At 33.1% G+C, this 25540-nt stretch overlaps 2 long non-coding RNA genes across 2 annotated transcripts in view; both read left to right on the top strand.

Annotated features, from left to right (window-relative positions):
* Window positions 2780-25540, top strand: part of LOC109349498 — a 31470-nt gene continuing 8709 nt past the window's right edge. The window contains exons 1-4 of the long non-coding RNA XR_002107979.1: window positions 2780-2890; window positions 3048-3740; window positions 3964-4893; window positions 5185-5417. This is a non-coding gene — a long non-coding RNA (uncharacterized LOC109349498). The remainder of the gene's footprint in view (window positions 2891-3047; window positions 3741-3963; window positions 4894-5184; window positions 5418-25540) is intronic.
* Window positions 14485-15278, top strand: LOC109349499. Its single transcript, XR_002107980.1, has 2 exons — window positions 14485-14767; window positions 15050-15278. It is a non-coding gene; the product is annotated as an uncharacterized LOC109349499 (long non-coding RNA).

The following is a 25540-nucleotide window of genomic DNA, read 5'->3' as shown; positions in this document are numbered from 1 at the left end:
TTATGGCTGTAGTCTTTGCATTAGCTGTAACAAAGCACAGGTTAAGTTCCAATTCCATATTTGCTCATGAAGTGTAGATGGAAGTCTCCTTGAGGATACCTAGTATCATTTTCTTCTGTGGGATATAGACTTTACAATATTCGTAAAGAGGTGTTTATTTTCTCAACTCTCAGTTAACAACTATTTTGATTTGGTGTAATATTTTCTTAGATCTTGATTCCCAAGGGCTTATTCAAAGAAATATTTTCTATGTATATTACCTCATGTTTTAACATCTAGAACTAAGTAACTTCTATTACATGCATTCTAGACTTTCTCAAATCTCAGATTCTGAAACAGAATTATGCAGAACATGACCAAGGAAAAGTCATATCAGCAATTTGATTGCCATAGTATTAATTTTGTTCATCACTTACCTACATATATGCAGTTCTTGTTGTGTATTTTTAGATTTCGATAAATTTGTAGGAACAGTTATTTCATAAAGTTTCTTTTTTCAAGGGGTGTTCTTCACAATTTAGTAAGCAAATTGTAAGTCATTCTTTACATGTTTACATTTGTCATTCTTTAAATGTTAAGTTTTCATGAGATCTGATAATCTATAAACCTTCAATACTGAACTTTTCACTTAGTTATTCTCAATTGGATCTACTTAACTATCATTCTAATGCATGTTTCCTTTTATGAAATTGCAATGCCTGCAGTGCAATGACTACTAGCCGCTTCAAATCCCATTGTATATTTTTTTATTATCAGAAATGTGTATTCGAAAATCTGGTGTAATAGTTAACCAAAGTCCATGAAGTGAGGAGGTGTAGCTGGTAAGTTTTTTGGTTTAAACTACTAGCAGCTTATATCTTGCATTTCTTATGTCTATATCTTAGATTGGTTTTGTTATTATAGTATTGGAGGTTGGTATTTATGATATAACAATATTGGTGCTGAATCTTGGCTTTTCTTTCTTATCTTTTGTCTATCATTCTGAAGTTGAAAGGTCAAAGGTTAGTTTTGGCTTCATTTGTTTCTGGTTTAAGTATATACTTGTATTTTTTTGGGAGATTGATTCTCATTGAAGTCAAAAGTGACTAACCCACCACATGTATTTTGCTGTTATTCAGAGCCACAAACATTTTCAAAAGATGGTTATGGAGAACACTTGCAAGTGAACCATCTTGCTCCTGGATGTTATTTGTTGCCATCCCTTATTAGGGGTTCCATTGTAAGTCACTTGCTATCTGAAAACTCATATATGTCCTGGATGTGAGGCTGACACATCAAAGTTTCCGTTATTGACTTGTTAGTTTAATAATTGCTACCTAGTTAGATACATTATCTTGAATGCATATGTGAGTGAGGTGTCAATTTTAGTTGTATAATGAAGTTGTGTTTCTTATTCTTTTGTTGATTGCTCACTTTTTTCACATTTGCTACTTCGACATTGGGGAGAATAGGAGGGGTTGTTTCTTAAAAGGTAACTATTACCATTTTTATCTTTAACTTCGTTTATACTTCTCTGTTTATTTCTTTCAGCATTTCTTTTTTAATTTTCACTTTACTTGATTGGACTTTCATTGGTTATCATCTTTCGCCTAATTGGATTACTTCATTAAGTTGGGATGCCAATTGGTTTTTTTATCATGCTTGCTTTCGCCTTTTTTTCTCAATATTTATGGTAGAAAATGATTGATTAAAGTATGTTAAATGTATCAAAATATCGATCAATTCCTTCATGGAATGCCTTACTTCTCTTGTCAATGAACTAGAATAGGGGTGTTTGGATCTCTGCTCAGTACCCACTCTTGAAGTTTTAACTATGTTCTCTATGTTTGTATGGTTTGAACTTTGAAAATATTCTGTATATATTGAAGGAAATATTTTATTATGGCTAATCCTCAAGGAGTCTGACAATATTTCATGAAACATCTGATTGTAAATGCATATCCTTTTGCAGTCTTTTCGGGATCATCTCTTTTTGTGGTTATTAACATTTCTATCTTGTGAAAAGGTATTACATGTATATTTATTTTGTTTGAAGATTTTGATTCTAATTTCTTTTGTGAAGGTGTCTGAAGCTTCTGTCAGCAGGAATCTAGTGCTATCAGTGTTCCTGCAGGAAGCTCTAGGGATGAAGGGTGGGCATCATTCAGGAACATTATTGGCTGAGATTAATGAGTCGTCAAGGCTTTTCATTCTGCCCAATCTGGTTTCGTTCTTTTGCATGCAGGCATTTCCCCCTGCTATGCAGGAAGTATTTTCCAAGTTTTGATCTGTTTTATTTGATTTGATTGTTTGAATTATGCAACAGAAAAATTCTGAATCCCCTGAACATCTTGTTGGACTTTCGGATGATGTTGGTGCTGGCTTTATTTCTGGCCAACCGCCACCTCTTCTGAGATGAATGTGGATAAGTATGTTGATTTGCCATCTCAGGATGAAATTGGGAACTTGGGGGACTCAAAAGTGATCAGGGTTGTTCAACACAGATTCTTCTTTGATCTTAGGAGCAATAATAGGGGCCACTTCTTAAGAATATATGAGGTCTACTTCCATTATCTTTTTTATCATTTTCCTTTATTTTAATGAGGGAAGTGGGTTTTCTGTAGGAAATTCTTGTTATTACATTTCAGGTTGCAGGTTCTGATCGATCCTCCATCATTCTTCCACTCTCAGGACTCGAGTTGTTTAATGAGGTTGTTGGTCACTTTGTGGAAATCACTGAGGACCGAATCGAGGGAATGCCAATCAATAATGTCCGCACAATTGTTCTTCCATTAATGCTTTGAAATCATCCAATGTGTAGGATAGATGACGTGATTCTGACTACTTGTACATCCTCTAAACACCCCGTGCTTGCAGCAATGATCAATCTTAATTCTTAACTATGTGTCAGGTGAAGCTTTAGGAAGATACACTATGTTCCATATAAAAACAAAAACATGTTAGTGCAGATTTATGTTATTTTGAACATATTTTAGTTAGTTCTTTGTATTCTCGTTAGAACTTAGAACAAGACAAAACAAAACATGGTTCTTTTCTGTGTTTGGCAGAAGAGGAAAGCAGAACAAAACATAAAAAAGACAAAACAGTACAGTTGGTGCTGTCATGTTCCATCATATTCTGCCTGAGCAGCAAATGCTACCTTATAATTCCTTCATCAAATAACTGGTCATTGGCATGAGTTTGGAAAAAATTGCAGAATCTGCTTTTCTTATGGCTGTAGTCTTTGCATTAGCTGTAACAAAGCACAGGTTATGTTCCAATTCCATATTTGCTCATGAAATGCATATGGAAGTCTCCTTCAGAATACCTAGTATCATTTTTTTCCTGTGGGATATAGTCTTTACAATATTCGCAAAGAGGTGTTTATTTTGTCAGCTCTCAATTAACAACTATTTTGATTTGGTGTAATTTTTTCTTAGATCTTGATTCCCAAGGGCTTATTCAAAGAAATATTTTCTTTGTATATTATCTCATGTTTTAACATCTAGAACTAAGTAACTTCTATTAGATGCATGCTAGACTTTCTCAAATCTCAGACTCTGAAACAGAATTATGCAGAACATGACCAAAGAAAAGTCATATCAGCAATTTGATTGCCATAGTATTAATTTTGTTCATCACTTACATACATATATGTGGTTATTGTTGTGTATTTTGAGATTTCGATAAATTTGTATGAACAGTTATTTCAGAAAGTTTCTCTTTTCAAGGGATGTTCTTCACGATTTAATAAGCAGATTGTAAGTCATTCTTTACATGTTTACATTTATCATTCTTTAAATGTTATGTTTTCATGAGATCTGATAATCTATCAACCTTCAATACTGAACTTTTCACTTAGTTATTCTCAATTAGATCTACTTAACTATCATTCTAATGCATTTTCTTTTATGAAATTGCAATACCAGCAGTGCAATGACTACTGAGCCACTTCAAATCTCATAATGTATTTTTTTATACCAGAAATGTGTATTTGAAAATCTGTTGTAATAGGCGACCAAAGTCCATGTAGAGTTTTTCCTCTCATGAAAATTGGTTATGAAGCAAGGAGGTGTAGCTGGTAAGTTTTGTGGTAACCTATTGGTTTGTTAACGTGTGTTATTGCCGTTTTTTGCTGTTGATTAAATGTTATTACTCTTATATTAAACCGATGTATGAGCATCTTCAGTGTTACTTTCTATTTAAATAGTAGGTCTAACTTCATCATAGAAGCTAGCTCATACGGGTAGGTAGGTTGTCCATAATAATTGTTCTCTACTCTTATATTAAACCAATATGTGACTTTATTGCCTATTGAGTTCACTTCTTTGCATCTTATTTATAGGAAACAATTGACTCCTCTAGTGTCTACTATTTGGACATGGCATACAAGTTCCTCTGTAGGAAACAAAAGACATTGGGTTAAGATTTAAGGCAATAAGTGAGAAATATGATCACTGACCTATATGTTGAGTGAACTATACCTCACTCAAAGCAATTTTTCATAGAAGATGAAGATTATGTAAGAAAATGCTATGTTGAAAAGAAGATAAGAAAACATGAACCAGGATTATTTCACTTCTAACTGTGATGCTTCTATATTTGAGGAATATGCAAACAAGTTCCTCTTAGGTGCCATCAAAACACTATCTCCCAGATCTAAACATTTTTTGACTGTTTTTGTTGTTATCTACAGCAGAGATAACGCAGGAAGATGGTGATACAGAGGAGATAATTACATTGTGAACCTACAGTTCCTTTGGCGAGGTTTCTTTCATTGGCAATATGCCTCAAACTTCAATGGTTCAAACTCATGAGTTTTGCAAGGTTTTGCGTCTTGATAAGCTAGCTTTTATAGACATACTGAAGCTATACTTTGTAGATGGCCATGCTATCTTGAATAATCTCTTTGCGGTATGTTTTCTCCCTTTCGATTATTGCATATATAACTAAATAAAAATGATTGTTTTTCTTTAGAAGCTTTTTATGTATATGCTATCAAGTCATTTTGAAAAATCACCATCACTCACACTTGTATTTAGTTTTAGTGTAATAACTTTTAACCCATAGTATGTTTTAGGGAAGAAGAAACATATGGTAGTCTTCCATTGAAGGGAATTCATAATCCATAATCCATATTTTGGGCTGTTTGGATTCTTGTTGCATTATCACGAGGATAAGTGTTGCTTTCTTAATTGAAACTAGATATTTGGAGCACCCAAATGGAAAAGAAAGAAGAAGAAAGGGGAAGAAGTATAATGAAAGGTGTCATTCTATCGGCAATTTTGTACAAGGATGGGATAATGCTACTCTTACTACTTTCTTTACAATTCTCATATACCTTCCACTCTCACTCTCTTTTCACCACTTCTGAATGTCAGTAAGAAAATTGAAATTATCCTCATGCTTCTGTTCTCCCAACCAATATTTGCAAAGAGGTGTTTATTTTCTCAACACCTAGTTAACAACTATTTTGATTTGGTGTAATATTAGTCATCTTTTCTTGGATCTTGATTCCCAAGGGCTCATTCAAAGAAATATTTTCTTTGGATATTATCTCATGTTTTAACATCGTCTAGAACTAAGTAACTTCTATTAGATGCATTCTAGACTTTCTCAAATATCAGATTCTGAAATAGAATTATACACAACATGACCAACATTTTGATTAGCATAGTATTAATTTTGTTCATCACTTACCTGACATATATGTGGTTATTGTTGTGTATTTTCAAATGTCAATAAATTTGTAGGAACATTTCTTTCAGAAAAATCACAATCACAAGATTTGGTGAAATTTAAAGAGAAAAGAATGGTTGGCATGTGGCGTCTATATTTCTGAAGCAGGAGATCTGATAGAACTAGGAACTTTTTCTTCTTATTCTTTTTCACTGTCTCAGCAACATAAGCCATAACAACATGAGTGAAGTTTAGGCAGAAGCTCAAGTGGTTCAACTAAAGAGAAGAATGAAAACTTGCATCTATATAAAAATGTTATAATACCCAAAGAGAGGTAACATATCAGGTTTCTTTATTTCTCTGCCACTGTTATTTTCTGTTTTCTACTAGGACTAGTACTTGCAATAAGTTTTCTATTATTTTTCATTTCTTAAACTATTAAAAATATTCCACTCATTTAATATTATTTATTAATTGATTGTCTTAATGATAAAAAATAGAGTATTGAAAATATTAATAGGAGAAAATAATAAATGTTTCAAAAAAATATATTAATGAGCTAAAACATCTGAGCAAAATTGAGTTTTCCATTGCAGCCAAATGAGCCAATGTTAATCCTGAATTATCCATTGAAACTCCAACAATAATAAAACCTTGAAAATTGCGAATGGGGATCAGCTGTCCCACTTTTCCGTGTCCAATTGTGTCCCAATCCAATAAAAATTTGACACATGAAAGCCTTGTTCCTTGACACATCAATCAAAGGATTGTCATTCACTGATTTTATCTTCCTTTTGTTGGATTTTGTTGATGATCGAATAACTTCAATTTGAGGATCTAACAATTGTGAAGTTTGGAGACATATCTATCTTGTTTAGGCTTTTGGAGGGTCTATTTCATGCAGTGTTGTGAAACCCGAGCCGGACTTCAAACCGGCAAAGGTCCCGTATTAGGTTTAACCGGTTTAAACGGTTAAACCGTCCGGTCTGACCGGGTGATTTCGTACATAATTAATAATTTTTATTTATAAATATATAGTTATATATAAATGTAAAACTTTATATAATTAATAATTATGTATAATTATATTGAAATAATATATCTTTATCTTTTTTTAGACCGTAGTAAAACAAAATATTAGAACATTGTCCCATTTTTTTTTTAAGTGAGCCGTCCAGTTTACTTCTCGGGTTAATCCGGTTTATCCGGGTTTAACATGGTCGGACTGGATTTTTTCCGGTTCAAAGTGGTCCAACTCTCATTCGGTTAAGACTGCAAACCAGAGCCGTTTTCAAGTCCGGTCAGCGGTCAGACCGTTCGGTCCGGTCCGGTTCTAACAACACTGATTTCATGTAACTTGTGTGCTGCTTTCACATAAGCAATTCCACGCAAGAAGTTGTTCGTCACAAAAGGACATGAACTGTAGGAGATCACACGACTACGGTGGAGTGTCTCCACTTGCATTTGAAAGTCAATTTGTGACAATTAATGGCCAACAACAATCCACTAGCTAGGAAGGATTTGTTTACTAACATTTCGCTAAAATTATTTAAGGTGCATTTACTTAAGTAATTAATGAGAACTTGATTTCAGTTATAGTTTACAAATACTATTCTAGCAATTCATAACACTAGTCTTTCTAAAAGTAGCTTTTGATAGCTGTTACACGCTTAATGTAGTTAATTGACCATTGTAAATTTAACATTACTGCGAAAATCATATTTGCCTTATTAGTTGCTATTAATGTTGAATTAGAGTTTCATGTTTGTTAAGGTGATGGTGGTGGAGAAAAGAGGAACAATTAGGCAATGACAAGAGTTGGTGACATTTGTGGACTTATATTTTCAAAGCATTACAACTCACTCTCATTGTTAGGATGAGGGATATTTTAGAAGAGAGTCAAGATGAAGGACATAATGTAGAAACTTAAGTGGTTCCATCAAAGAGAAGAATTATAAAATATCAAAAAAGATCTCACATATCAGGTTTCTTATTTCTCTACCAATGTTATTTTCTATTTTCTAGTGGCACTTGATAAGTCTCTATTATTTTTCATTTCTTAAACTATTAAAATATTATTTATCAATTGCTTGCCTTGATGATAAAAAAATAGAGTAGTGAAAATATTAATAGCTGAAAATGATAAAAGTTTCAAAAGAATATTAAATATTTTTAAAAATAGTTATCAAATGTTTTTAAATACTATGTTATTAAAAAATATTTTTGAAGTTGTATAAAAATTAAAGCAATAGATAACCAAAAATAAATTAAAGCATATGAGGCGTTGGGCCAGGGCCCATGTTTCGTGTGACCGTTACGTTTAAGTGTGCGTGATATTTACGTTAACTTAACTCTATATATTGTCGTTGAACGTTCAAACACATACATTGTTGTTGTTGGGTGTGCTTTGGTTCTTGGAGAGAGAGAGTGAGAATTTGTGGCATTTCATCTCTCAATTTTATCTCTTCCTTCAGCAACAGAGGCAATTCAATTTCTTCCTTTCTTGAAGGGATTTCTTATTTTCTTACTCTATTTTTCTCTTTCTTCCATTTCCCCGTTTTTTGTTTTAACATTTCAATTCTTTTTACTATTTCATTTCACCAAAGTGTCAAGCAAATCAAAACCCTAAAATCTTCAAACAATTTCTCAGAATGTTTATTCTTGGTGGATTGAGAGTGTGGGTAAGCGATCTTGGTGGAACAGAAAGAGGGAGAATACAATTTCCTTATGGCTTGACAACTCAAGAATGTTTATTCTTCGAAGACCAAAAATCTAGCCTATAATGATTCTTTATATTTCCTTGACACGTTAATGTTGCGAGAGAAAGTTTGCACAAGATTGAGGACCTCAAATATAAATAAGTATCCATTAAAGTTTCACTCTCTGTTGTGCTTTTCTTGCTTTTTTGACCTTAAATTATACGGTTGAAACTTGAATTCATATAGAATTTGTAACTTGTAAGTGCTACATGTTTCTGAGTTCCCTTTCTTTCTAGATAAATGAAGATAGGGAAAACGGAGAACATGTTTACATAACTGCATATTTAAAGTGCATTATACCCATTCCAGAAAGCAGCTGCGCTAAACCTTTTGACCTAGAAGCTGAACTTCCAATACCTGGCATTGTTTCAACATCACTTAGTTCAGAAAGGCATATTGATTTGCAAAGCAAGAGTGATAGTAGCACACTCTTCATTGGGGGTGATATATAATCTTCTGACCCCCTTAAAAAGCAGGAGGTGAATGACATTTATTTCCTTGTTGCAGCATAATTGATTAGAAACTGAAAAAATGGGGGTGATATATAATCTTCAGATTGATTCTGCTGTAGCTGTTGTATAATATAACAAACTATGTCTATGAAAATTGAACAGTTGTGCAAATTAGTTTTGGACTACCAATAGGAGACATTGATACTTAGCATAATGTCGGAATTGAAGTCCCCCATTGGTTCAAATGAAGAAGAGTACATATATGAGAAGACCAATTGACTCATTGTTTTGAAGTTTTGGTTCATTATGTGGTAATGCATTACAAATATATAGTTGTTTTATTCTTTTCTTATTTTGACATGAACATTTGTCTAATATAACAAACAATGTCTATGAAAATTGAACATTTATGCAAAATAGTTTTGGACTACCAATTTATGAGTCCTTGAAACTCTTTTGTGCTGCTATTTCAAATCCTCTGTAGCTATTAGAGTTTTCAATGCATATACAATCCTTTATAGTTAAAAGTCAATACACTATCTACTCCTATAACCTTATCTTTGTTTTAATACTTGGTAGTTGGTATTGAGGGTGAAATGCCTTGACTCTAATGTCTATTGGTCAACCATGTGTTTGTTCAGTTCTATCTATTTTGCCTTATTTATACACAGGCCACAAATTTTATGTCAGAGAAATAATCTTCTGACCCCCTTAAAAAGCAGGAGGTGAATGACATTTATTTCCTTGTTGCAGCATAATTGATTAGAAACTGAAAAAATGGGGGTGATGTATAATCTTCAGATTGATTCTGCTGTAGATGTTGTATAATACATACTTCAAAATTCAAATACATTGTAGCCATTAATATGTAATATTTCTCTCTCACGCACAGACACTTTGTATTTGAAAGGATTCAGCTGCATGTGGTGCGTTGCCTGCTCATGAATTTTGACTTGGAAAATAATCTAAATTTGTGCTTTGTTTCATAACATCTGGAATATTCTTTCCCATTTGCATAGACTAAATAGTTTCATTTCTATTAAATGGGTTGGAATCTTAATTTTGTTTTTGCAAAAGTTGTCCTGTAACTAAAACTTATTTAAATTCATATAAGTTGCTTTTATTGTAAATTGCAGATTATATCATAGAGTGGTGAAAACTAATTGCTTGTTTTGTTCCAGAATTCAAGTTTAAACATTGACACAACACATATATTTTTGATGTTTTTGCATTTGTTGATATGTTTTCACCTATTGAGATTAATATTTGGTTGTTGTTTGTATATAAATCATGCAGTCAAAATTGAGAATAATTTTCAAATTGTGAGTTGATAAAGATGTAATGTGTTCAATCTAAAGCATTTTTTACCTATCTAAAAGTAAGTTTCTTTTTGCCTTCATAGCATCCTATTCCTTGACCCTCCTGATGATAAATGAATGTCAAAAAAAAATTTGTGGATCAAACTTCCATTTTGCTTTCACAATTTGCAGGCAAGGAGCAGATGCATCTGAGCCTGTTGCTCAGTCTGGCTAATTTAAGTTGATGCTATCCATTCATGGAGGAAACTTTCAATAGCTCAGGTTTGTTTTGTAAGGCTTTTTTTTGCCTTAGCTGATAATGTTTTGTGTGGGCTCTCATTACTAATGTTCCATTTATTGATCCAGGAAACTTGTGAGTTACAAGATTCTGTTGAAAAGTTTGCTCTATTTACTTTCAAACTAATACATCCAAACTCATCCATTTATTTTACTTTCATTTGAGGGTAGAATAAATGGATAGGATTGAGTGTAAGTGAAAATTTCCACACCTAGTTCAAGTGTTGTGGTTTCAAGTTTTAAAAAATTTGTTACCAAGCTTATAATTTCTTAGGCACTGCCATCTCATGTATGCACTATTTGCTATAGTCAGCATCCAATGATATACTTTACCATTGTGACTGCATATAATGCAGCCATATATATTCCAATGATATTCTTTCCTTCATACTTGCTTTAATATATAATGCAGCCAGCTACTGAGACCATGCTATGGTAGGGGTCCAGCATAGTGCATAAAAAATCAATGAACAGAAAGTTTCTATTTTCTCAACCAAATTTGCAGGATTAATTTTGGACTCATTCACTCATTGCTCAGCACATTATTTGATCCATTTGCACTTATTTAGTTTGGCAAAATTAGAATTTCAGGCACTAATAGGTGAAACCTATTTAGCTTTTGAAATACTAAAACCTTTACTTTTTGAGCAAGTTCCAAATCCTTGATGATTTGATCACATACAAAGGTAGAATTAGTCCCAGAACCGAACAAAAATAGTACAGATAAAGCTGGCAATAGCAGAGAGCTCTGTACAAATACATGTTCAATAACAGATACTATTAATTTAAGTTCAACATGTTTTCTTACAGCTCAACTTGATGGAGTAATATTTGACTATTAATTTAATAACAGGTACTACTAACAGCGTCTTGGATATGTACAAAATATATCACAAATGTAATGGCTAGGTGCAAAGTAAAATTAATGCACTGCCATCATGTATGCACTCCTAGGTGAAATTTGAAGAGAAAAGAATTATATTTTGGAAGGAGCAAAAGAAGATTACAGCTAAGAAGATTATATTTTGGAACTAGGAACTTCCTTTTCACTGTAGAAGCTGAAGTGATTCAATCAAAGAGAAGAATGAATGCTTCCATCTATATAAAAATGTTATAATTTTCAAAGAGGTAATATATCAGGTTTCTTTATTTCTCTGCCACTTTATTTTCTAGTACCACTTGCTAAGTTTTATTATTTTTCATTTCTAAAATTTAATTGTTTGTCCTAATGATGAAAAATAGAGTATTCAAAATTTTAATGCGAGGAATTAGAAAATAATATATATTTGATATTTCAAATTAAAAATATTAAATATCTTATAAAAATGATTATCAATATTTTAAATACTATCTCATCAACAAAAATATTAATTCTGAAGTTTTATCAAAATTAAACCATATTGGGCCAGGGCCATGTTGCGCATGACCGTTACATCAATTCTATATAGAGTTGTATGTTCAAAACACTCTATACATATTGTTGTTGTTGGTGTGTAAGAGATAGAGACAGAGAAAGTGAGAAGATAGTGAATTTGTCGCATTTCATCTCTCTCAATTTCTCCGTGTCATTGTTTTGAAGCAACTGAAGAAACATCATTAAATATAGAGCTAATTCAATTCTTGTAGGGATTTCTTCTTTTCTTGCTATCTTTTTACTATTTGATTTCACCAAAGTGTCAAGCAAATCAAAATCCTAAAATCTTGAGGCAATTTCTTTGGTTCTGTTACTTTTGGTACATGGGTTACATGTTGTGCTTTGGTTCTTTCTTTTTTCAACAATGGTTGAAACTTGAGGAATACTCCAACCATTTGTAAGTGCTACGCATTTCTCAGTTCTTTTTCTTTCTAGATTATCAATCTTATTTGACATAGCTAACTCACTCTAATAGAATAATATTCTTAATTATTCAAGAATGTTTATACTCTCATGATGTAATATGATTTCCTTGTGTGTTTTTCTGACCCTATATTAGTGTCACAACTCTCTCAGCATCTTCTTGGAGCCATCCTGGTAGAATTTGATGTTGCGAAAGTCTGGAAATCTAATAGGTAACATAACTGAATTCTTGACTACTTCAAAATGTTTGTGTTTTTAACAATTTTCATTGAAATCAAGAAATCCTTTGAGGCAAGGAGGGTTTCTGGGATAGCTTCCCATCACATGAGGAGCGTCAATGAGGCAACCTTGAGATGCCAACTATTACTTTGGTGTGACATATACACCTTAGTCATCGGAGCAATTAAAGCAATTAGTTATTGTAGGGATTAATAAGATAAATAGAAAATAATAAGGATAGAAAAGGTGCATTCAGCAATTTAGAATTTGTTTGTGAAGGGGAAACCCTTGGAGGAGGAGAATTCTTTCTATTTTCCATTTCAATTTGGTTTCATCTCTTTCTCTGCTTGGTATGTGCTTTCATTTGTTTTCCATTTTTGTTTTAGTCTTCTTTTTCTTCCAAAAGTGGTTGCTTATTATGAACAGGTTACACATGTTCTTTTACTTTTCTTGTTCTATTATAGACTTAGCTTCCTTTTCCAAAACCATGAATCCAGAACAAGCCACTTGTTACCATGCCTCCTAGTTTTTCCTTCCCAAATCATTCTCTCCTTCATTTTGGAGAAAGAAGAAGAAAGGGGAAGAAGTATGGGATAATGCTACTATTGCTGTTTTTCTTACTTTTCTCTCTTACTACTGTCTTTACAATTCTCATATACCTTCCACTCTCACTCTCCCTTCACCACTTTTCAACATAACTAAGAAAATTGAAATTATGCTTCTGTTCTCCCAACCAATATTCTCAAAGAGGTGTTTAGTTTCTCAACTCTCAGTTAACAACTATTTTGATTTGGTGTAATATTTTCTTATATCTTGATTCCAAAGGGCTTATTCAAACTATCTTCACCATAGAAATATTTTCTTTGTATATTATCTCTCATGTTTTAACATCTAGAACTAAGTAACTTCTATTAGATGCATGCTAGACTTTCTCAAATCTTAGATTTTGAAACATAACTACGCAGAACATGACCAAAGAAAAGTCATATCAGCAATTTGATTGCCACAATATTAATTTTGTTCATCACTTACCTACATATATGTGGTAATTGTAACAATTTGCAACAATTTCGATTATGAAGAACTTCTAGTGAAGATCAACAATTTTCAACAAGAAATAGAAGTAGGTGCAATTTTCAACATTATGATGGCAGGCATTTTCAAAGATGTAAAGCCAAATGAAGTCTTGATTAGAAATTTGAGATTAGTTCAGTCCTGCACTAGTTTAGTTTTTAACTTCTTTCTTTGCAGTTTGAGGTAGAGAGGAGTTTGGACACAAGGGTTGAAATTTGCTGTGCATGGAAGCCAGGCTTGTTGCTTTCTACATGGAACACCCTTGAAGAGAAAAAATGTATAAATATTCAAAGTCAAATGGCCAAGATTGCTTCTCATATAGAAACTTGACCATAAGAATTACGCCCAAGTAAGATTTTTTCTTCTTCTTTTGATTCTTATGTTAGTAACTGGCATTAAGATTAATTCACTCAAGTATAACATTGTCTTATTTACTTGGTTAACAATTATTCTGGCCAAACTTTTCTCTGCTTCTAGGCAGATTTATGCTGTAGTGCATTTATTTCTTTTTGTGGTGCATTTATACATGGGTAAAGTTGAAAGCGCCATTAGTCTGAGAACCGTAAACTTATACATTAGCAATTAAGGTTAAAAGGGTTGGTTAGTAATGTAAACTATTCTGATAACATTACTTTTTTTTCCACACAAATTACATGTACTTCAATTATTAAAACTATGTGTGTAGGAAATTGTAAAGGGTAGATAATATTTGGATTAGATTAAATTGAATGTCATGTAAAAAAGTTTGACCAGAGCGAATCGTAAATTAATTATTTGTTTAGATAGAATGTTTTTTTGCCTAAAAACTGACACAAACCGCAAAAATCCCTAATTGTCATCATAATTATTTTTACATGGTAAATATATTAGTTTTTAATTTAAATTTCTATAATAACTAATAAGGTAGCATAACATTATGCTACCTTATTATTCCTAGTGGTTCATCAAATCACTGTTCATTGGTAATTGGTTCATGAATTTATGTAGGGCTTTATAGTTATTTTAATATTCCCCATGATTCATTGGTATGCTATTGGCAAGTGACACTAATTTGGGAGCAGTTTCATCAATATGGTAAAGTTGAGAGTTTCTGTACAGGATCTACATTCTGCAATGAAAAATTAAATTTCATTTTCAAGTAGACTTGAAGACTTACACATTGCCATAGTGGAGGTAATGAAAATTTATTTTCTATATAAATGACAATCATCGAAATATATTAAAATCAACATGTCAATTACGCAAGATGAGAAGAATATGTCAGTTGCTCAAGATGAAAAATAGAAAAAATAATTTGAATATCTCTGAGGAAGAATGATAATCTGGAGTCTTGATCATAAAATATATTAAAATCAGGGGAGGAACTTATCTTGTAATTGACTTTTTTATATCTTATACATTTTGCTACTACACTCTCATGTATCTTGTTATTATATGCATTCATTGAAATTGCAGGTGAGTACAAGCAGAGGCCTGGGAAGTTTCAAACTTTTTGAGAATGCTAAGGACTTGCCAATCATTAATGGAAAAATAATTAAATTAGTTTTCCCCCATTAAACTTAGACCTCGAAGATGCACTGTTTGAATGCTAAGCCAAAATCAATTCCTAATATAAAGAATCAACACCTTCAGTAATTGTAAAAATTGTAAGTTTTTTGTTAATTTTATTTATATTTTTTTCTGTTTGTAGGATTGTTAGTTGCTGTTGTTTTTATGTTGAGTAGCTTTTACCAAAGGAAATTGATGAGTGCTGTAAAAGGGAAAATGACATGGGAAATGAGTAAAGTTTTACTTCAAAGCTCTTCTCTAATTGCTGTAAAAATTTCTGACTAGTGGTATTTAACAACTTTTGATGTAGGGACTAATATTCTTTGAGACAACTCCAATCTTCTATTTCATTGGCATTTATTTGGCATTATGTTAATTCATGCTTTTGGTCCTTTCGAATTATAAAATAAAATCCAGAAGCATCTTTCCCTCAAAACTAGTGCACTAATAAAATCAACTTCATATTACCAAACTATAATTTTTAATTAATTAAACTGAGTACATATCTCTTGACTCTTAATTCCATTTTCTTTTTTAAGCTTGGTGCAGTTGAGTTCCTTTGCAAACCACTCTGTGAGGACAAACTCAGAAATATCCGGCAGCATGTGGTTCATAAGGTCTGTAAATCTTAATGACAAGCCGACAATACATTGTCATTTACTATTAAGAGTAAATTTTCTCTTAGTTTTCCAAAAATAATAGTGTTACCAGTTAGGGCCTTAAAAGTTTTTTGTCACCAATGAAGTTCTTCAAAGATTTAAAGCATCACCTGCACCACATACGTCCTTCCAATGACTTATCTGTAATATTAAAGGACTTTATTGGTGACACCAAATTTTTGGAGGACCTGACTGCTGGCAGCCTGACACCATTGTGTTTGGACTTTGTAGCACTAAGTTGCCTGTTTATTCTAATATAACGTGAGCTATATAGTTTCTAATGTAACCATGTTTGAACTAAACCTGTCGAAACTACGTGTGGTAATTTGAGTGCTGAAAGTACTTCATTACAAAGGGAACCCAAGAAGACTCTGGTTAAGGAGGAAGAGGACTTTGCCCATCGTTCTAAGGGTGAGAGTGAGAATGCAGTTTCTTCACATCCACAGATTATAAAGATTCAAAGCAAGACTGACAGTAATAGAAAATATCCCAAGAAAGTCAGTGCTAACTAAAGCTAATAGGAAGATGAAAGTAAGCTGATTTATGATGACTCATTCTTTGTATCATGTTCTTCTGACCATCTTGCCTGTACTATTTGCTGGCACATGCTCATGTTATTGGTATAAATAACTGTATGGCTCACATTACTAGAAAAAATATGTTGGAAGTGTTCTTTAATCTGTAAATATTCCCAATATTTTGCATTTGCATGCTTGGAATTAATGAAGAAATTACATGGATTTTAAACATTTCACATTCCAAATTCATTAGCTGATTAAAGGAAATTTTATAATGGAATTATCAAATCTTTTTTAAAAAGCACTGATCCAATCATCACTTTTCATATCATCAGTTTTAAATAGAATGTGTTCTCTAGTTATGGAAAAATTCATTGAGATGTTGTGATCAAAGTAGAAATGTATGATCCACATACAAATAACTACTGAATTTGAACAGTTTTTTGTATGCCATAAATACTCTTAGTTTGTAATATATGTTATCTGCCATTTTTTATCTTAATACAGTTTTAGTACTTGATTTTTGTCTCAGGTAGACTGGACACCAGAGATGCACAAAAAATTTGTGAAGGTATTGGGACAACTTGGCATCGATCAAGAATATGTTATCTGCTATTCCTTCAAGAATATTGGAACTAATGAAAGAAGAAGGCTTAACAAGGCATAATGTAGCAAGCCACCGTCAGGTCATTATGTACCTTTGCTATTGCCATAACTAGAAGGCTTAAGCCCTTTTTAATGGAAAATATCACATGTGTCACTCTGTGCCACATCCTTTGCCGAAGTGTGGGATTGATTAACAAGGATGCTGTTTTTGGGATTGCTCTGGAGGTAATTAGTTTCTTCTGCTTTTAATTCCTTTCCCTTTTTAATGAAAAATATCACATGTGTCACACTCTGTGCCACATCCTTTTCCGAAGTGTGGGATTGATTAACAAGGATGCTGTTTTTGGGATTGCTCTGGAGGGAATTAGTTTCTTATGCTTTTAATTCCTTTGCTATTGCCATAACTGCTTGTGGATCTTTGTGTGTATCTTATTGTTGTCCAATTTTACTCTTTTCAGCAATTCTGTCTTGTTGGAAGTTGATAGGCGTAGGCGTCATGCGATATTGACATTGATATTTGCATAGTTTAGTAGATATGGTTTATTAGACAGTTTTAGGACTAGGGTTTAGAAGTCAGGCTGTGGCTCTTCTATACCTATTCAAGGCTTTGCGAACTCTATGTCCTCTTATGTTGACTTAACAAATGGTCCAGGTACGACTTACTCAATTGTGCCTTTGACTTAATTTTTTGATTTACTTTTTATTTTATTTACGTTTTGTTAGATTCTATGTCTTCTAGACTAGAAAACTGAAGACTAATGGTCCAAGGATACAGTACAAACAGCTTGCATTTTGTTTTACCTATGAGTCATTCCAACTTTTGTTGAGTGTTTGTCCAGCTTTGTATTCAGCAACGTGGTAGTTCCGACGATGTTTTTGTATCCTATATCAACTCAGTACATGAATGGTTTTCTGGACCTTTACACAAAATAGCTTTTCAGCCAAAATAGCATTTATGATAGAGCATTTTAGCGATTCATGTAGGCATGTTGTTGATTTTACCTGATGGGATTAATGCTTAATTATTATTGTTGTATATTCTGTAACAACACTCCTATTTTTATAGGCTTGACATTCTGTTAAAAATCATCATGTAAATGCATTCATGCCTTCTTCAACCGGCTTTCCAGCACGGTCATGGAATGAAATTGTATGAAAATTATTGATTACAGTATGTTAAATGTATCAAAATATCAATCAATTCCTTCATGAAATGCCTTACTTCTCTTGTCAATGAACTAGAATGGGGTGTGTTTGGATCTCTGCTCAGTACCCACTCTTGAAGTGTAAATACGATGTTTGTATGGTTTGAACTTTGAAAATATTCTGTATATATAGAAGGAAATATTCTTTTATGGCCAATCCTCAAGGATTCTGACAATATCTCATGAATGGTTACATCTGATTGTAACTGCATATCCTTTTGCAGTCTTTTTGGCCTCATCTATTTTTATGGTTATTAACATTTCTATCTTGTGAAAAAGAAATATTTTCTCTGTATATTATCTCATGTTTTAACATCTAGCACTAAGTAACTTCTATTAGATGCATGCTAGACTTTCTCAAATCTCAGATTCTGAAACAGAATTTTGCAGAACATGACCAAATAAAAGTCATATCAGCAATTCAATTGCCATAGTATTAATTTTGCGGTTATTGTTGTGTATTTTTAGATTTCGATAAATTTGTATGAACAGTTATTTCAGAAAGTTTGTTTTTTCAATGGATGTTCTTCACGATTTAATAAGCAGATTGTAAGTCATTCTTTAAATGTTAAGTTTTCATGAGATCTGATAATCTTTTATAACCTTCAATACTGAACTTTTCACTTTGTTATTCTCATGATATACTACTCAATTGGATCCATTTAACTATCATTCCTTTTATGAAATTGCAATACCAGCAGTGCAATGACTACTGAACCACTTCAAATCCCATAATATATATTTTTTACCAGAAATGTGTATTTGAAAATCTGCTTTTATAGACAACCAATGTCCAGGAGAATTGGTTATGAAGTGAGGAGGTGTAGCAGATCAACTTTATCTGTTGCCATCCCTTATTAGGGGTTCCATTGTAAGTCACTTGCTATCTGAAAACTAAGGTATGTAGGATGTGAGGCTGACACTCAAAGTTTCCGTTTTTGACTTGTTAGTTTCCATTATCTGTTTGTTTGTTCTTCACTTTCTTTTTTATTGGTTTTATCCATAATTTTCACATTCTTTCAATCTTCTGATCTCTGATTTGGTTTGTGATTTTTTATTTTATTTTACGAATCGATCTTCTTCTTTAAGTTTAGATCGCTTCTCATTAACATTTCTGAACTCCTCTTCTTTCTTGTTTAAGTTTTAGTTTTATGCATTGTAATATTGTTTTTATCTTCCTTCCTTTATTTATTATAATTCTCGTTTGAATAGGATTTGCCTTTTATATCTATAGGGAATAGAGAGCTTCTTTTTGTTTTCCTCTTGGAAGGATGGCTTGATTGCACCTTTAAGCATACAAAAAGTTCAAAAACACTAAAAACCTCATGAAATCTGAATTTCGAACAATGAAAACTAAGGGGAATGAAAGAAATGAAGGGACTAATATACTTCCATCGGGCTAGGGTGTCTTGATTCCTCCAAATAGGATTGCTTTACGCATCGTGGCTGAGAACTCCAATACTCACTTTTCCTATCACACCTCCCCTCTTTGAAAGGAATAGAAGGCCTTGTGGTCTCTCAGATTTGTATAAAAATCACACATCTAAAAAATATGTGCCGAAAGATTAAGAAAACTGGAAATAAATAAATAGATAATGGAAAGAAAAACGTAATGAAATAAAAGGGAGACAGCAGCCGCAAGAGATGAAATAAATAAATAAATAAATAGATAAAGGAATGTCAAAATGGTTTCAAAGAACACTACAAAGGATGAGAGAGGACCACAAGGGATGAAAAAACCCACATATGGACAGAATTAAGATTGCAAATCCAAGAGAGGCTCCTAGTGGAATTTTTCTTCTAAGTCAGAAGCGGTTCATATTTTCTTAGTATTTCAATTATGTAGCAAATTCATAAAGAGTGTTGTAAATCATTTTGAAGCAGTGTAGAGCTGCAACTTGTTATCAACATGTTACAATGGTCAACCATGTAAATAAGGAATACATAAATTGAATGATGTGAATATTGGAAATTATGAACTCTTCTTTTTTACCTTCCTTTTTCTGTCATTTTCTTTCCGGGCTTTTCTTCCTCCATTTTGCAATTCAATATTTATTTGCAATCATGTTCTAACCAATTATCATATATCATGGTATAGGCACTAGAGCAGGTGCTTATGGAGGTTCCTGGTCTTCTGTTTTTATCTACTTATACATTGCTTGTCTTGTTCTGGGTGAGATATATCACCGGGTATATTTACCTTCTTTTTGGAGAATTGCACAACAGTCTTTGATGTAAATTATATTCTGTTCATGCGTCTCGAATGTTATTTGAGGCAAGAAGTGAACAAACAAATAAGCCTGCTTATTTTATTGTCAACAGATTTATTTACTTCGCACAGGCAAGCATACAAATCTTATCTCCTTGTAACCCTTCTAATACTTAAAATAAGAAGTGTTCACATAGGTTTATTGAATGTAAAAATATCTTGTTTTTTCATCTTCTCGCCCTGATAATAATAGGCTATCATCTGGATTTACATGAGCGTAAGCAGAGCTGCCACTGGTGTGGAAGCTTCTAAACTCTTCCTTGCAGGTTATTGCTGTCATCATCATTTGATTTGATGACCTTTTAATGTTCATTTTTCCTACATTCCATGTGGAGTTCATACTATTGAAAAGATTAATACATTTGCGTTGCTTTTAAAATTAACAGTACTTACCACACAAACTTCTCATGTATAGTTGTATTGTGTTGTGAACGTTCTTCAAATGTTCTTTTGCAGCTATTTCATTCATTGCTGCTCTTGGTTTCTTGTTATACAGTGGAAGGTAAACTGTTGTCTTTCTGATGGCACCATTCTTACTATGTCATCAAAGACTAACGTTCACAAAATGATGTTGGTTGTTTATCCTGTTGAGGCACTTCCCCATTGAATTCAGAGGTCGTCAAAAGAAGCTATATGAGGTTCTATCTAAGTATGAGTTCCTTCATGTTTTTTAACCTAGGAAAAAATGTATATCCGTATAATATAATGTTCAGGTCATGCTGCAAGAGTCAACGGAAAAATTATTGGAGGACTATGTTGATTAAAAAATTCTGCTAAAAGTTATTGGTCACTAACTTTTGACCTTGGCAGGTTGGCTCAGTGACAAGTATTTGCTGCGCTGGTTTCTTGATAAGATGTGTTATGGTAAGTTGCTTCCAGTTTACAAACATTGTATATATTTGATGTTGTTGTTTTCTGGCAAGTACTTCATTAACACCTTTAATGTAGCTTGCACTTTCCGCATTTGATTAGAATTTAGATCTTGATGTCGTAGATCATCCCATTTTTTATCTAGTCTATTATTTGGTAAGTTTCAATATAATACAAATTTCTCTTGGCCAGCCTCTGGTGGAATAGGGCATCATGCTTAGCTACATGGTGTGACTGCACACTAAAAATGCACTCCTACGACACATAGGACCCCCTTGAAAATATGATTTGATTTACTGGAATAACACTTGACTGACAGCTTTATAGTTTAGGGAAAAATAAAAATTTGCAGCCATCTTTCGTGGTCAGCCGATGAATGTGTTTGTTGCCTTATTCCTGAAACCCACTCTTCTTTCTCCAATATTGTGGTGAGAATGTTCTTTTTGGGCAAGTTACATTACCTTTTTTAATGGAAAATATGACATGTGTCACACTCTATGCCACATCCTTTGCCCAAGTGTGGGATTGATTAACAAGGATGCTGTTTTTGGGATGGCTCTGGAGGTAATTAGTTTCTTCTGCTTTTAATTCCTTTGGTATTGCCGTAACTGCTTGTGGATCTTTGTGTGTATCTTATTGTTGTCCGGTTTTACTGATTTCAGAAATTTTGTCTTGTTGGAAGTTGATAGGGCGTAGGCGATAATAAGTGATATCGATATTGAAATTTGCTTAGTTTATTATGATGCAATTTTAGTTGTTCTATTCATTAGGTGTGACAGTTTTATAGATATGGTTTATTAGATAGACAGTTCAAGGCTTTGCGAACTCTATGCCCTCTTATGTTGACTTAACAAATGGTCCAAATACGACTTATTGAATTGTGCCTTTGACTTCAATTTTTATTTACATTTTATTTTATTTACATTTTGTTAGATTCTATATGTCTTCTAGACTAGAATACAGTACAAAGCTCGCATTTTGTTTTACCTCTGAGTCATTCCAACTTTTGTTGAGTGTTTGCCCAGCCATGTATTCAGCAACATGGTAGCTCCAACTGTGGTTTTGTATCCTATATCAACCAAGTACATGAATGGTTATCTGGATCTTTACACAAAATAGCTTTTCAGCCAAAACTTATCTCCGCAGCATTTTACATATAATATATCCTAAATACTAGATAAGCTAATTCAGACATGTATTAAATAATATTTTGGGTTGTCTGTATTTTTGTTGCATTAAGTGTTGCTTTCTTAATTGAAGCTAGATATTTGGAGCACTCGAATTGAAAAGTAGCTCGAGCCTCTCATTCTTTGTTCGTGGCATTTATGTCTGGGGAAGGAATCTGAAAAGAATGATAGAGTGTCATTGAAGGAGCAATTTGTTTTCCATTATATACAAATATCCTTTGTGGTATTTGATTCTACTTATGATCTTAATCCTAAGTCTGAGACTTATATTTCGAATACATATTCATTCTTTTATGCAATTTAACTATAGGGATATCCTTGAATTACTCCCTCTGAGGGTATGACTTCTGGGGTCGTGGGAATTGTCCCACATCTTCCTGTTGGATGCCTTGCCACTTTTTATTGTACTCAGAGCTTGGAAAAGAATACTCTCCAGTACTGGAGAGACAGGTTATTGCCTTCATTTTGCATTTAAAGGAAAGAGTATCATGTACTTCCCTCTCCGGTACTGGAGAGGATCCTGACCGTAATATTGTTTCTTAACTTCATTTTGCAAGCCTCTTATTTACTTTTTAGGCCTTGCCCGTCTTGATGAAACTGTTGGCACAGATGATTACTATGTTGCCACAATATGCACAAAACATGGTTCTTAATGAGTTATATTCACAAGTGGCTGATTATGATGGTGTTGCAGTCATTATCTCACCTCTGTAAAACAGCTACCCACCAAAATGCAGCCTCGAAAAAATTAAAACTAAATATAATTTGACTTTAGCCAGTATTGCAGACCCATTAAGCAGTGGTAGACTAACTTCACTACTTCCAAAGAATTAAGTTCCTGATTTTTGTTTTTTGGTGTACTATATCCAGTTTTATACTTTTTGGTGTCCTTAATGCCCTTGTTACTGCTTGTTATATATTTTGAGTCAATTCTTCACTTGTGTTTATCTAATCTATTATCCAGCATGTCTTTCTTTTTTTGTCACTGTGCCTATCAGTTTATTCTTAATTTTTAATTTTGCTTTGGTTTAATTCTCCAAGGAGAGGGTGTGTCTCAATGCAATGGTAAGGTTGATTCCTTGTGAACTGGAGGTCATGAATTCAAATCGTGAAAACTACCTCTCCACTTGCAGCTGCCTCTTGGGTTGCCTCTGATTCTCCATGAATATTTTCCTTCTTATTAAACCAATTAACATTAGTTTGACTTACTTCCACTTTCAATACCTGACATTGTTTCAACATCACTTAGTTCAGAAAGGCATATTGATTTGCAAAGCAAGAGTGATAGTAGCACACTCTTCATTGGATTGGACACTTCCACGACTACTAACTCGTGTGGTAATTATTTTAATCTCCAAGGTTTTCTGCTGCCGACTTTTCTCATCTACTAAAACTTTTGCTCTAGTTCATGGCCACCCTGAAAAAAGAACGAACCTGAAAGTGTTTTATGTCTCAACTGCACAGTTCGTATAAGATCATGACATTTACCTTTATATGTAGAACTGATGCTTCTTGATCAAAAAGCAGCAATGATTCCTGACTTATCTGCACATAGGGGATTGAGCAGTCTTGTTGCATTTTGAACCATCAATTTGGTGTCAGACATGCAAAAGCTTGCTAAAAATATATCAGCAATGTTTTTTTATAATTTTTAGCAGACTATCTCTCAAGCATAACCATATCAATGATAATTGGGTTGTGGTGATAGTTAGGATAAAGCTCTTCTCAATGTGATAACTTCATTATTTGAACTCTGTTCCTCACAGCTCACAAGCAAACTTTTCTTTTGATCAAAGATGAAAGACATTTAGGTTCAAATTGAGACCATGTACATGTCTTCAATCTTGAATATGCAAGTAACATTAATAAAACATAGAAATAGAAACAAGGAGTTTACGAGTCCTCAAGGCTTTTCATTCTACCCGATCATGTTTCCTTCTTCTGCATGCAGGCATTTCCCCCCTGCTATGCCGCTAGTGTTTTCCATGTTTTGATCTGTTTTATCTGATTTGGTTGTTTGAATTATGCAACAACAAAATATTGTTTGAATTATGCAACAGCGAAATTCTGATCCCCAGAAGGTCTTGTTGGACTTTTGGATGATGTTGGTGCTGGCTTTATTTCTGGCACTTGGGAACTTGAGTTGAGGTTCTCAAAAGTGATCAGGTTTGACCAGAAAAGATTCTTCTTTGAGGTCTCAAAAGTGATCAGGTTTGACCAGAAAAGATTCGTCTTTGATCTTGGGAGCAATAATTGGGTCATTTCTTAGAATATCTGAGGTATGCTGCCATCACCTTTTTTACCATTTGCCTTTATTTTATTATGGGAGTGGATATTTTGCTGTAAATTCTTGGGTCTGTACAATTGACCCTCCACAAAGATTATTTCTGTGACAATGAAGGTCCCCTCTCTGCCAATGTTTAACTAGGGATATAAATAGTTGTTTGTCTATGTCTTATTTGTACTTATTTTAATTTTCTCTTACCTTTCTTCTCCTTCTCATATTGTTTTTCCATTACTGCTTTGAAATAATCCAAACTATGGTTGCTAGATAGTTTTCAACTTGTGCTATATTCTGTACTAATACCTTTTTTAATTGATTCTTTTGCTTTTCTGCACAGATTCCATGTGAATTTAGATTCTCATACATGCTGTGGTAGCAACCATGTATATTTACCGGAAAATGAAGCTAAAATTTAGCGAAGGTTAGTTTTAGTGTTGCATACTCTTTAATGATTTACGATAGAACATTTATATAGGCATGTAGTTGATTTTACCTGATGGGATTAATGCATAGTTATTATTGTTATATATTGTCTAACAACACTCCTATTTTCATGTAAATGCATTCATGCCTTCTTCACCCAAAATTACTTATATTTTATATATCAGCTGCCTGCCTGTACTTTTTGTTTATTTCCGCATTAAATTTTTAGAAAATTAGAAAAGGTGTTCCATAAATTAAAATTTGGATAATCTTTTAGGCATAAATCCATTATGGAATTCAATTTTTGAAACAAATTTCTTTAACGATTTTGGAATTTTAATTTCAACTTCTAAACTGATTTTAGAAAGTCTAAAAGT

Source organism: Lupinus angustifolius, chromosome LG06 (assembly GCF_001865875.1).
Source record: "Lupinus angustifolius cultivar Tanjil chromosome LG06, LupAngTanjil_v1.0, whole genome shotgun sequence".
Lineage (NCBI taxonomy): Eukaryota > Viridiplantae > Streptophyta > Magnoliopsida > Fabales > Fabaceae > Lupinus > Lupinus angustifolius.
The sequence above is the reverse complement of the archived record's forward strand: the minus strand, read 5'-3'. Positions and strand labels throughout refer to the sequence as shown.